Here is a 14875-nt window from a genome sequence, read left to right as displayed (position 1 = left end):
TCAACTCGAAATCTTAGAAAGCTCTGTTGGAAGTCTGATTTTAGCTAAAAAATAAAAAATTATAGGCGCAAATATTACAGAATATTTAAGAAACTAATAGAACTCGCAACTAGAGAGTTATGAGAAGTCTTTAAATAACTATTTTTATTTTTTAAGAAACCCCTTATTTTCTAATAAAAATAAACTATTTTTTATACATTTTTTTTAGTAAATTTTTTGAGTAAAAATTCTCTAGTATTAAAGCCCTATTTTTTTCAGAGTGGAGAAAACAATTCAATTTGTTGTTGTTATTGTTTCTGTTTGTTGTTTATTGTCTTGTTTGTTGTTGTTGTTGTTGTTGTTGTTGTTGTTGTTGTTGCTTTTGTTGTTATTGTTGTTATTGTTGTTATTGTTGCTCATTGACATGGATTCTTGGAGTTCAATTGGAAGTGAACTGTAAATGTCGAATTATCGCAAAAGCCAGATCTTTTTTAGTGAAGAATATGCCGTTTTTCTTTTTGTTTTTATTTTTTACTCATTTTGTTAATTTAATTTTTTGTTTGTCACTTTTCGTTGATTGGGCCTCTGTTTTTTCCCCTTTTTTTAAATTAAAAATTGTATTGTTTTTTTTTTGGCTTTGTTACGTGACTATTTGCATGTTGCAAGTTGCACCAAACTGATGCATTCATTATCTCTCTCCCCCACTGACTATGGCTATATCCCTATCTCTCTCTAGCCCCCTTACTATGGGGTCTAATGAAATTTTCAAATTTTGAATTATGAATTATGAAACAAAAAAAAAAAAAAAAATACAAACAGAAAAAAACTAAATTACTCTCAGTTATTACTATTTTTTTTTTTTTTTATTTTATTTTTGTGGTAAATTGCAAAGTCATTTTTTTTCGGCTGGAAACTCAATTAGAGGCTTTTGCCTTCCACTGCACTTGCAAGTTTTCAGTTTTCTGTTTTCTGTTTTTTGTGAGAAGTTTTTTTGGCCCTGAAAGTTAACGGTAGTGAGGGAGGGGGTAGGTGGAGGGGCTGGCTAAACTTGAGATTAAAGATTTCCACTTAATGGCTTAAATTATGACTTGCGGATCTCGAACAACAATCCACTTTACTTGTGGCAGAAGGAATGGGATTTTTACTCAAAAATCACTATTGTTTTTAAGGGAAATAGAATATTTTATAGTAACAAAATATAATGTGTTTTATTGTTTTAATATTATGTTTTTTGATAGTATTTTTACTGGTTTTAACTAATAAATTTAGTTATGGCAAAAAGATTTAATAGAAAATGATAAAATATCAGTGTGGATCTTAACTACAACTTGTGAGAAGTGTGTAGAAGGGTGCTGGTATTTTTATTTATTTTATTTTATTTTTAAAGTGTTTTTAAGCCTAAGTAGAATTAAGCCTTTTTCGAAGTATTTTTTAAATATTTAACTAGTATTTTTCTTTATAATTTTTAGAAGCGAAGAGAGTGCACCTTTTTTTTTAATGAATTTTCGGTCTTTTTATTTTATTTTTTGTATTCAGTATATTATTTATAGTATTCAGTAATTTATGTAGAGTATTCAGTATTTTATATAGAGTATTCAGTATTTTATGTATAGTATTCAGTATTTAATAAATAATATTAAGTAATTTATTTACAGTATTAATTATTTTTTTTCTACTATTTTTAAGTAGCTTAGCTTAGGTACACTTTATGAGAATCGAGGAGGAGGGCGCTATAATTTTATTTAATTAAATTTATTATTATTATATTTATTTTATTAAATTATTATTATTTTTCCCCGCTTTTTAGACTTGCTTAAGTACACCTTATGAGAAGCGAGGAGGAGGGCGCTAAACATTTTATTTATTTATTTTTTTTTTTTTTTATTTTTAATCTCATAAGCCCTGCAACCCTGGAAAGAGAAGTCCTTTTAAGGACCTTCCTACCACTTCCCCATAGAACAGACTACAATCTCAGACTGCTCTTGGCATCTATTATTATCGGAGATCGCTTCCAGAATCCCCCGAACTTGCCCCAAATACTTATCGTATCAGTTTCGAGTCGAGAAAGTAGAAAGTAATCCCTTAACTGGCTGCCGCCATTCATCTTCTGGTCGATTTGACAACTTGATGGATGGTCCTTGTCTTCTGGCTTCTCTCCAAAATCACCAAAATCTCCAAGGATTACTTGGCCCTCTTCCAGGGTTGGCCTTGGCCATTCCAGGGTTGCTTCTAGGGTTGGCTAATCAGCCTGATTGGATTTGGTTTCCATCCCATTATTACATTTTATTTTTCAGGCAAAGTATTGCTCTTAATTTCCTTAAATTTTTATCCTTTTTGTTTTTCTCTCAAAGAAGGTTGTTGTCTCAAGTGTTTACTGTACAGTATGAACAATAAAACGAGTAAAGGTATGTGCTTGGGAGGGTCTAGTGGGTGGTGGTGCAGTGGGTGGTGGTATGTGGCCGGTGGGCGGTGGGTGTGTGTGTATATTTAATTTCATAATGAAGGCTCCAAGTGCATACTCGTGTTAATAATAGCTAGGACACCCCTTCCTCTAGCCCTACCACCCCCCTGCCCCCACACACCCCTTGGGCAGAAATGCCACCCCCGGAGGCCCAGGGCACAGATTGCATCCACTTTAAAATCCATTTATGAATGAAAAACAACAAAGGGTGGCGCAGTTCGAAGTTGTTTTTTTTTTTTTTTTTCGGTGGTGGGTTTTCCCCAGAGTGAGGGGGGTAGGTGGGTGGTGCTCATTTTACGCATGCAAGGGGCATGATGGAAGAGTGGGGTAGCAACTTAGTCCCCCGAGCAGCAAACCTTCCATAATGAGTATTCAAAATGCAATTCACAGAGGGCGGCATTGGCGACACTCAGTGGGAGGGGGCAGGAGGGGGCGGTATACAGGAAGAGGGTTGCATATGTGTGTGTGTGTGTGTGCCACACGGGGGTGGTTGCAAGCATATGCACAAGTCCAAGGATTTAAACGGGAAAAGGAAAAGGAATATCAGGAGTCTTATAGAGAAGTAGCGGGTATGGATACTACCAAGTACAGTTATATATATTAAAGGATATTACCATAACTCTTATACTCTTTACACTCTTACACTTCTCTGGTACAGTTTTTAAGATCGGATGCAACTGTTCTTCCTCTCACACTCTCCCTTTCTCTTCCCAAAGCTCTCTCTTTCAGCCGCCAATCTAAGAGCTGCTTTTAAGCCAAAAAAATAAGGATGAAGATTTGATTTTTAATTTTAATGCCATTTTTTGTTAGCCGGCTTTCACTATCTCGGCTTGTTAGGTCTGTCTGATAAGTTTTTTTTGTTTTTTTTTTTTTGTAATAATTTTTATTACACAAGGAGGGGTCTACCCCAAAAGTGGAAAAGAGATGGAGACAGTTCAAGGACCAGGCCACAAAACAGGCCGCAAGGCAAAGCGCATCGCAAACCGGCTTCGGCTTCAGTTTCAGCTTAAAAATCAAGTCATAGCTGCACTGGAAAAAAATTGGATTTTTTTTTTTAAATTTTATATAAGAAAAAATAATGAATTTTTTAAAAAGTATCTTTAAGATATATTTCTTTACATATCTTATAGATTTCTGGTTATCTTTGAAGTAGACTACTGCATTTTTGTTTACTGTACAGTCAGTAACCGATGACGAGGACACCAGCTCTCACACAGATACACTCTCTCTCCCTCACTCTTATAATGCAATATATATTGCATCCAAATGAAGAAGAAGAAGAAGAAGCGGCAGCTCCAACTTCAAGGCTCCTTGACTCGTCATTGTTGTTGTTGTTTCTTCTCCTCTTTTTTTTTTTGTTTTTATTTTTTGTTTTTGTTTTTGTTATCTGTCGCATCCTCCGCAGAAGTCGTTACATTGAAAGAAAGAGTGAGAGAAAGGGAGAGACAGAGAGTAGCAGTAGAAGAAGGGGACCCCTGCCGAAGAAACGGAAATTGCACACATAAAGCGCCAAGTCAAGAGAGTCTGTCTCCCCATCCTCAGGGGGGCGCTCGGCGCTCGGCTCTCTGGGCCGCGCTCTCTTGGGTGATTCTTGCAAGCCAAGTTCAGTTATACAGTGAGGGAAATTTTTAGAAATAAAGGGGAATTAAATATTATAATTAATATTATTTTTCTTATAATTAAAACCATATGAAAAATAAAAAAATAATAAAGATAATAGTTATAATAACATTTTATTTAATATTTTTCTGTTGATTCCCATAATTTCTCTCACTGCATGACGGGATTTCCCTTGCTTTATTGCAATAGATGCGATGCGAATGCAATTGGCAAGAGCTTTTATCTATTGATTCATTTAAACGCAATTTCCTGTGCACTTCAAGGAACGAAGCGAAGCATCCGAGCCAGAAAGAGCCATGCCAGGAGGCAGTCAGTCAGTCAAAAAAAAAAAAGAAGAAAAAACAAGGAAGGTGAAGCGGAAAAGCGAAAGGTGAGGCAAGTTCAGGGGCAAGGTATAGAGCCAACCACTCCATCTTGCAACAGCAACTGACTGCAGCATCGCATCAGCAGCAAAGGAAATCAAGTTATCTGCGAGATGCAATCCTCAAAGAATGAATGCAATCTACTTAACTGGAATGCAATTGGGATTATTGAATGGGGAGAAGTGAGAAATTCTGAAGTGAGTTCTCCGAGGAGCCAATGGCAATGGCAATGGCTCAATTGAAATGGAATTGAGTCGGGAGGGGAGGGAAATTCTCTCTTCTCCGGAAATGATACTACTTTTTAAGCAAAGACCGAAAGATCATAAGATAGGGGAGGACTTGCTACAGAAAAGTGAAAAATAATAACATTTTCCGGGAAAACTTAACCATTTTGCAGGGAAATTATTGAGAAAAATATGAAATTTAAGCTTCAATTGCAAATAAATTTTTTATTCCTATATCCTTTTCAAAGGAAATTATTTTCCAGGAAAAATATTCTATATTTTAGATATACTTTTTCAGGTGAAAAAATATTCAATCAAAAATAATATATATTTTATGAGAAAATAAACAAACGAAGAAGCAGACAGGCGAACAAGCGGACAGGCGGACAGGCGGACAAGCGGACAGACGGACATACAGACAATGTAATAAATCCCTTTGTAAAGAGTTTCCAGGAAAGTGGACTGCATTTTGCAAAATATTATCAAGAGATGTGCAAATAAATCACAAATATTAAATGACAAAATAAACTGCGTAAAAGCTCCGACACGCGCCAAGCGGACAGGCGGACAGACGGACAAGCGGACAGTATGATAATAGTTGAGAAAAATAAAGAGAGAAAAAAAATACAGCAGCAGTGTTGTCATAGTTGAAAGTTTAGTAATCCCTGAATGTGATGCACTTTCCAGCGCATAAATATTCATAGACACACTCCTTTGTTATCCTACCCGATTCCTTTCCCTTTTTCTTCTTCTTCTTCTTGTTGTGGAATTTCCTCTTTTCTCCTTGTAATATTGTTGTTGTTGTCTTGAGCTTTGGCAGTGAATGCATTACACTCCCACTGCTCTCTCTCTCTCTCCCACCCACTCTCTCCCCCCCCCCCTCCTTTTTTTTTTTGACAAAATTCCTAGCAACCCTCCTCCCAGGGGGATTTTCCCCGCTATTCCCGCTCTGCTCTTGACAGGGCTGGCTCCGCTCGATCGATATTTTAATGCCCTGCAGCTGTGCTTATGCTGTTGTCACCGTTGCAAGTTAACGGTTAACGGAGGTGGCTTCTTATTGCACTGGGAGAAATTCCTTTAAAGAGAGAGTCTCCAAAAGAACGGGGAAATCCTATATCAGAGAGAGTGTGGAGCATATTAAGAGCTAATTAGGTTTATTTTTTGAAGTATTTCGATTGAAACCCACTTGATGTTAATAATTTATCGGTTATCGGCCCAGCACTGCACTTGTGAAAACCGTTAAATACCTGTGTTTATTTTTTATTCATTACACCTGCACCAGAATGCCAGCGTAAGCTTAAGAGCAAACTTAATTAATGAATATTTTATATCTCGGTTGTCAGTTCAAGAGCAGGCTGCCTGAATTTTTGTATCTTTTTTTTTTTTCGAGAGTACCTGAGAGAGATATCTTTTTTTTTGTTGTATTTCTATTAGTGGTAGCTTGTTTAATACCATTTGTTTTTTTGTTGTTTTTTATTTTTTTATTTTCGTGGCAAAGTGCTGTCCTCCAACGCATTTGCGTTTGCTTGTTCTACGCTATCGCTCAATGTTACTAGAGCCCCCCCTTCACCAGGTTCACCACCACTCTCCACTCTCCACTCTCCATTCTCCACTTCTGTTTGTTCTGTCGTGTCTGTGGACGTGCGTGTGCATGTCTAGTAGTATTTTATATTCTCTCTCTCCTCTACCCCCACCCCCTCTACTGGATAATGGACATCTGTGGGAATCTGAATCTGATTAGGTATTTTTTATTTCTCGAATATCTCAAAATTTGAAAAATCATCCATTTCCTCCCGCCTCTTACGCCTCTTACGCCTCTCCCGCCTGGCAGAAAAACACAACTGCAGATAGTAACCACCCACATGTCGCACGTGTCGCAACCACCCACCCATCCACCCATCCACCCACCGCACCAACCACTTGAGCCCCTCCACTTGAGCCCAGGCCAGAGATAAAGCCCAACAGCAGCTGGAATATGAGGGCACACGGGGGCAGTGCCACAATCATCAGGATAATCACAACGCTCGAGTTGATAATGGCGACGTTGATGAGTCTGAACCTGAGTAGCATCTGCGGGGAGAGCGGAATAGATTAAGAGAAAGGGGTATACGATACCTGGTACTCATTAATATTTGTGGTCTAAGAGAGTGCTATAGATAACTGAAGAAGAAGGTGGTATTTTACTCTTACTCTCTTGTTCTGAGGGTTTTGGAGAGATAACTGAAGAACTAGGTACTATATGATAGCTGGTACTTTTCATTTTACTCTTATACTCTTCTTATACTCTTGTTCTGAGGGTATTGGATGGATAGAAGTAGTAGAAGTAGGTAGTATATATTAGCCGGTACTTGTTATTTTACTCTTATAATCTTGTATTGGATTTGTATAATATAAGTAGAATAAAAGTATTACATTTTACATAGGAAATCGCAATATTCAGAGTTCTAGTTGTTATATCGAAACATTATTTTGGTTATAGCAGAGGAGGAAATATAATCTCTATCTAATGAAATAAGATACATTTCTCTCACTGTAGACTGCTTCCATTCCTGCTGCATTTCCTTTTCGACTCTTCCGGCCGTTGGGCTTTTAGTTTGGGTTTTGGGTTCGAGTTCGGGGGCGGGGGCGGGGGCGGGGGCGTGAAATGTAATCACATGGACTTTGTCCCAATCACCAGGGTGGCCCCCTGCCCCTGCCCCTGCCCCTGCCCCAGCCCTCAAATATGTAAGGACACACGAAAGGTGTCCGTTTACCGAACGTGCAACATGGAAAACAAAGCGGAGAACCCCCTCCCGCCCCAAGTTCCAATCAGACAGTCTCTACACAGAGAACAATTATCTGTGATTTCATATTATTTATATTTATTAAATATAGTAAGTATTATAGTATTTCTTTCAGTGTCTGGCCTGCTCTTGTTCTTGTTCTTGTTTACCTTTCAACGATGATAAGAAAAGACAATTGCAACAAAGATTTCAATTTGTTTGCACTTCCCAGGTCAATATTAATATTTCCCCTTCCACTTCCACTTCCACTTCCAATCTATGCCTCAATTGGGTTTTGAGGTGGCAAGTACTACGAGTACTAGGTACCCTTCCCCCTCCAATCACTTCAATCAATTATTTCAATCACAAATCACTTGATGTGAAAATTGCGTCTTTCTTCGGCTGTTCTACATTCTTCTTCAGTTTCTACACAAATTCTTAATCAGAAAGAGAAACAAAAACGAAAACAAGAACAAAAAAAAAAATGTCAAGGCCGTGGAGAGATAACAGAACAGTTTCTTAGAAGACTTTCTCAAAAGAGTTTCTTCTATTTCAGTTTTTTTTTTTTTTTAACTGATAACTAATAACTCTCTCTTGGAGCTGTTTTTTTTTGGAATTTTTTAAACAAATATTTTCAAGAAACTGACAAGAGAACATGTCGAGTAACCTTCACCACCCCCTACCACCCCCCATCTGTGACGACAAGAACCGGAAATGGGCCAACAACAAACTCTACTAGAGAACTGCCCCTTCCCCCCCCCCAACTGGCTCTGAGCTTTTCACAAAAATATTTAACATACTTGCCGCTATAAACTTAAAGCGCTTTATCGGCCGGTTGCTAAGCCCATATTGCACATTGTCCGGGGTGTAGGGGATTACGGGTGTAGGGGATTACGGCTGTACGGGTGTACGGGTGTACGGGTCTAGTAGGTATACAGCTGTGATGAAAATATTATCCGTAGTGCCCGTTTTTATTTGACTTAAGGGGGTAAGAATTCCATACAAAATGCGATTTAAAAAGGAAATTAATAGTATAAGAGTAAAGTTCTTGAGTTATATTCTCTTTACAGGATCTAATAGGTACTCCTGGTATGGAAATATTATCCGTAATATCATTTAATAGGGAGCTATGAAGGGGATTAATGTTTTGATTTGACTTAGGATCTATAGAATGTGGAAATAAATCGGATAGGGGTAGAGTTCTTGAGTTATATGATCTCTAGTGTCTCTATAGGATCTATAGGTACTCCTGGGATAAGAATTTTATCCGTAATACCATTTTTTAGAGAGCTATGATGGGGATTACTGTTTTATTTTTGATTATTAGTTTGAGAAGTGGCTGGAAAATGCAGTTTTCTGCGATCAGGATAATATCTAGGGTCTCTATAGGGTGTATAGGTAGAGTTCCCATGAAAATAGTATCCGTAATACCCATTTTTTAGTAAACTATGACTGGGATTACTGATTTTCTTGTACTTACTAACTCTATGAAGCTATAAAAATACATTATCCTGTAAGATAATTCGAATAGAGGTGAAATCTTATAGTTATATCATCTTTTAGGGTCCATAGTTGGGATATAGGGTCTACAGGTACTCCTGGGATGAAAATATTATCCTTAAAACCCATTTAAGGATAGCCCCAAATATCGGTTAGCTAACTAGAGAATTCAATAGAAAATAATGATTTCTGTCGGATAATATGAATAGAGGTAGGATTCTTAGGTTATATTACCTCTATAGGGTCTATAAGTCCACCTCTGATGAAAGTATTATCCATAATACCATTTTATAGCAAGATATGATACTGACTAGCTATAAAATGCAATAAAAATGTGATTTCTTGTGAAATGATACCAACAGAGGTGGAGTTCTCAAGTTATATAACCTCTATACACTCTATAAGACCACCTCCGATGAAAATACTTCCCGTAATACCAATTTTTACCTCACTAAACTATAAAATGCAATAAAAAAAAAAACGCAATTCCCAGTGAGATAAGCTCTATAGGGCTATTTTCTCTCCACTTTTCATGCAACAGCGGGCAGCAGGTTAATTCTAGTATTTAAATTGTATAACGCTGTAAATTTGACGCGACTTACAACAGAGCCAAGCAAACAAACAAACAAACAAACAAACAAATAGCGCAACAATAACACAATGACAAGCTGTTGACAAATGTCCGAGTTTAATTAACCAACCGACCAGTACCAGTACCAGTGCCAGTGAGTAATGGAATGGAAGGCAGGCCACAAAAAACATACATACAAGCTAAAAAAAAAAATAGATAAAAAGGAGAAAAAACAAAGACTATTGCTCACGAAGCGTTACATGAAAAAACAGTGCAAAAAATATAAAACCTAATATGCATTCTAAAATTGTAATTATTTATCTTGAATCATTTAATAATTCATTATTTTCCGCTAAAAGCCCTCTTGGCAGTCGCCTAGCGAACCCCATTTATCGATAACCAGATCCAAGCCCGGCTCTGCTCTCTGCTCTCGACTTTGGCTCTCTTCCCTTGAACTTTGTTCTGTTGCTCCAGATCCTATCTGTTATAGGATATTTCTCTCCCCACCCCGACATCCATTCTCTTTGGGGTACTCTTCTAAGGGGTTTTATGGCTTTTTTGGACAAGTTTGGAGAGCAAGGACTTCGAAGAGTGGGAGTATTAGAGGAAGTGTTAATAAATATATCTATTTCTGACTTTTTTGGATCTGCTCTATAGCTACTACCCATATCATTTTTTTGATGATCTATCTAAAGTACCTAACTATCTAAACTAACTAACTAACTACCTAGTATAGGATATTCTTTACTTTCCTTACTTAATTTATTTTTTTAAACATTTCTTTTTTAAACTATATGGTTTATGAAGGTATAGCCTTTAGGAAGAACATCTTTAGGATCGTCTAGAGCCATATCCCATCATAACTCTAGGAACTCTACAAAAATAAGATGTCTTTCCCCTCCTTTACACTTCTCTAAGTACAATCCTCTCTTAATCCTCAATCTCTCCAACTTTTGGCCAAGAAGAGTATCCACCTACCGACTCTCTTCCTAACTTTTGGACTTTTTGGGTGCAGTAATTGCAGTTCATTTAATTTCCCATCCCGAACGTGGCCGCCTTGAAACCACGACCAAAACAAAAGCCACAAAAAAAAAGTCAAAGCGAAGATATTGTAATATGAAGGAAAAAAATAAAAAAAAAATAAATAAAAAAGAAGGTTAATCAAGCGACTTGGGCAAGTTGGGTTCGAGTTCGAGTTCGTTTGCCTCACGTTGAAAAAAAAAATATAAAAAAAATATATTTAAAAAAATAAATAAAATAAAATATAAAAAAAATATATTTAAAAAAATAAATAAAATAAAATATAAAAAAAGACGGATCGGCTCGTGCTTGGGCTGCTTCCAAGGGGCTTAGAGCAGAAATTATCAAAAGGTGAAGACAGGCATGGTTCCCAGGCCGCCTCCTGCCCCCCTCCTGGCCTTCCCAAAATATTACCCTCAAAAAAAAATAATCATAAAAAACATCATTTTTTTGATAGTCTCTTGTTATAATTTTAATTTCTTGTTTGTTTAAATATTTTTCTTTAATTTTTTGTTAATTAATTTCTTCAAGTGCAGGCTCCTCTCTATGAGGTGTTTTTGTTTTTATTTTCTTGCCGCACCGCTTTAGACTTTAGGTCCAAGGTTTTATGTAATTTTTTTTTTGTTTTTTTTTTTTTTGCTCTTACCCACCACCTCCTCTCCCCCCCCTAAAAACTACTCCTCCTTCTTGCATACTCTTTGTTTTTGTTTTCTTGTGTTACTTTTGCTTCTTGCGTGTTGACCAAGACAACAATAACAACAACAATAACAATAATAACAACAAGAAAACAAGGCTAAAAAACAGCATTACACCTATGGAGTGGCAATAACAGTAACCGTAACTCTCCGGCCAAGTCCGGGCGAATAAAGTTGAATTTCTAACAATTCGTGATTCGACCACAAAATAGTTACGAGTTCGAAACGCCCGTTATTATGGCCATTACAGAGAGAGAAATTAATTTGACTTAAAAAAAATTAATAAATAATGAAATAATAAATTTTAAAAAAATATTTATATATGTATAATAAATATAAAAAAAAAAAAACAAATAAAAAAATATTTAAATGGACAGAAATAATTGTTAAAAATAAATAGAAAATAGAGAGAGTAATAATTGGTAAAAAAAATAAATAAAAATTTATATTTATTTTATTTTGTATATCTTATTTTCTCTCAGTGCATCTAACAATTGTTGCAATAATTGCCAATTGGGCAATGTAATTCTTGGCTCATTACCTATAATTATCTATTGACTTTTACCATTTTTAGCAAAAAAAATAAACAAACAAAAAAATAAATAATAAAATAAAATTTCAAAAAAAAAAAAATAAAATCAATAATGATTAGTTAGATTTGGTGTCTTGGGGGGATTTCTTTTTCTTCTTCATTATTTGTCCGTCCGTCCGTCTGTCTGTCTCTTCGCTTGTTTGTTTTGTTTATTTGTTTATTGTCTTCAAGTTCAGGGCAATGTCAACGAAACTAAAAGCCAAAAGGTAAAAAATACAGGTAAAAATGGCAAAAAAGCGTAGACAAAGTTTGTTGAAAAGTGCAAGTTGATACGCAGAATGGGGAATGAAATATTCAGGTGGCATTGCCGATTCGAAAATTGCAGTTTGTTCGACAAGTTCGAGGGTGATTATTGAATATTGAATGAAAATGACAGGCTTACTGGCTTCCAGGCCCCCCAGGCCCCAACCCGGTTCGGTTATAACTTAATCCCCAATGCACGACCTTAACTGATTTGTTTATAATTTCCAGCAATTTTCAATTCAATTTGGACGTTAGTCGGGAGTTTTTGAATTTTTTATTGCGAGATTTTTAAATAGAAATGCTTTGGAAAAAAAGAGACTAATATTTAATCATTTTTGAAGGAGATATTAGAAAGATCTTAGGAGAAAATAGGAGAGAGAGGAGATATTAGAATTTTAATATTCAGGTTTTCAGAATTTTAATAAAATTTTCTTTGAACTTTTTTTAAGAAATTAATTTTAAAGAACAAAAATATAATAATTGAATAATTTTTAATATATCATTTAATTAATAATTTTAAACAAAATCTTGAGGAGTTATTTTCTATTTTTTTTTACGAATGAAAAATATGTAAAAAAAAAAAAAATGAATAATTTAGAAAAATATGAATTAAAATTTGTAAAAAAATAAAATAATTTAGAAGAACAATCAAATTTTAACTATTTTTTTTATAAATATTTGAGAAGAGAAAAGACACAATTCTTTAGAAGAATTGGAGCTCAAGAGACTAACTCTTCTAATCTACTAATATATATAGGAAATTATTATAAAAACTGTTATTTTAAACCATTTTTAAAAAAACCATTTAAAACAAAAATCAAGATTTTATTTATAAAAAAAAATGTAAAAAAATAAAACCAAAATATTAATACTTTTTTGGGGATATTTATATCGAAATTTTATAAAGAATTTAATAATATTTTAAAGCATAATATTAAAATAAAATAGAATAGAAAATAGAAAACAAAATAAGATCACTCTCTTTTCTTTGAAGAAACCCATTCTCCTTGAAGAATCAAGCGTGTCTTGCAGAAGAATCTTAGCCAATTTGCATTTGCCCTTGCAAGCAGGAGGGAAAAGGGAGAAAATTGCGTGGCAAGAAGAAAGGGGCCAAAAAGAACAAAATAAAAAGCGGTAAAGGAGACAAAACAGGAACAATAACAAAAACAGGAGAGAGGAGACAAAAAATTAAAGACTTGAGGAGGGGAGTCAGGAAGGCAACTTTCGCTGCTTGTTGTTGTGTGGAAGCAACGGGAAATGGAAGAAAGTGGCAGAAGAAGCAGTAGTGGCCGCAAGAAGACGGCGAAAGAGGAAGAGGAGCGAGGCAGAAGCAGAGAGCGGAAGACGCGAGGAGCGTGAGAGTGTGAGAGTTTAGAGAGATGAGAGAGGGAAGAGCCGAAAAAAAGAGAGAGAGAGATAAAGTACTTCTTCTGCTTGGCATTCTATCCTTTCTTCTTCCTCTTGTTCGATTGTTTTCTTGTTTAGATTTAAACCAAAATAAAATTACACATTTTTTCATAAATAAACAAAAAGAAAAAAAAAATAGAATAGAATAGAAGAACTTACCAAATTTGATGGGTTTTGTTGTTGGCTTCTCTCTCTCTCTCTCTCCTTGATTCTTGTTCTTTCGTTGTGCTTTCTTCGGCCAAGGTATTGCTATTCTTTTTAGCGGCTATTTTCTCTCTTATTTCTTATCGCTTAACTATAAAAAAAAAAATTAACAACAACAACGGAATTTTAGCGAAACTGATAAGAAGGGCAATTTCGTTTATTGCAGGACATTCCGCTAATCCTTTTTTATGTTTCCTTCTTCCGCCCTTCTTGTTATTATTGTTTCTTCGACTTCTAGTCTTCTTCTTATCAACGAACGTGAGTCAGTGGCAGGCACACGAAAACAACAATAAACGACACTAACAAAAAAAAAACACACTAATTTCTCTTATTATTTTTGGATTTATTTTTTAGTTATTCTTTTTACTTTTATTATTATTATTTTTTTTTTGTTCCTCCGACGCTGCTGGCAATTTCCTCATGTGGCGCGCACGCACACACTCTCACACACACACACACTGGCACACACACACATGACACTCTGCAGCTTCTTTGCCTTTCGTAATTGCTGGCTGCTTCTTCTTGTTCACTCTTAAAGGTTGCAGCGAAGAAAGAGGAAAAGAGACAAGCAGAAATAAGACAATCCAACAACAGACTAAAAAAAAGGCAACAACGCGACAATTTTTAAATGCTAACAGTGCGAAAAATGCAACAACCACACATCATAGCCAATAATAAAAAATAAAAAAAAAGCCATTAATTTCATTTCCATTTCTTTCACGTTTTTTTTTTTTTCCTTTTTTTGTTTTTTTTTGTTGCCGCCGCCGTTTTTTATTCGCTGCTGCTGCTGCTGCTGCTGCGGTAGTTGTTGCTTTTCGCCTTGCGGCAGTAAACAAAAATGAACTAACCAAATTATTTAATCATTTATTATTATTTTTGTAATGCCTGCCACCGCTTCTTTTTTTTTGTTTTTTAATTCGTTTTCTTTTCGTTTCCTTTTGAGGGACGCACTTTTTTTTTACACTCTTCGCTTTTTTCCTTTCGCTCTCCGCGAATCACAGCAAAAAAAAATTACGCGACACTTGTGTGCTGCTGTGTGGCCCAACGCGTAAAGGTTGCAATTTTTATTACGTTAATGTAGCACGCACACGTCCGACTAATTGGGGGCCAAACATCCAAACATTAGGCACCTTATTTTAATTGTGTGCGCTGTGTTTTTCTGATTCTCTGTTTCTATCTCGCTTTCGACCTAGTGGTGCGGCACTTGCGATTCCACTATCGATACATATTACTTT

At 35.6% G+C, this 14875-nt stretch overlaps 1 protein-coding gene across 1 annotated transcript in view; it reads right to left on the bottom strand.

Moving 5' to 3' along the window:
• The window catches only part of LOC26515150 (mastermind-like protein 2), a 26959-nt gene extending 12084 nt beyond the window's left edge, over nt 1-14875 (bottom strand). Inside the window, exons 1-2 of the mRNA XM_044717308.1 lie at nt 14729-14875; nt 13596-13731 (exon numbers count right to left, since the gene is read on the bottom strand). The gene's annotated coding sequence lies outside the window, so the exon portion shown is untranslated. The remainder of the gene's footprint in view (nt 1-13595; nt 13732-14728) is intronic.

The sequence above is a fragment of the Drosophila ananassae genome, chromosome XR (genome assembly GCF_017639315.1).
Source record: "Drosophila ananassae strain 14024-0371.13 chromosome XR, ASM1763931v2, whole genome shotgun sequence".
Classification (NCBI taxonomy): domain Eukaryota; kingdom Metazoa; phylum Arthropoda; class Insecta; order Diptera; family Drosophilidae; genus Drosophila; species Drosophila ananassae.
This window is presented reverse-complemented; position numbering and strand designations above follow the sequence as displayed.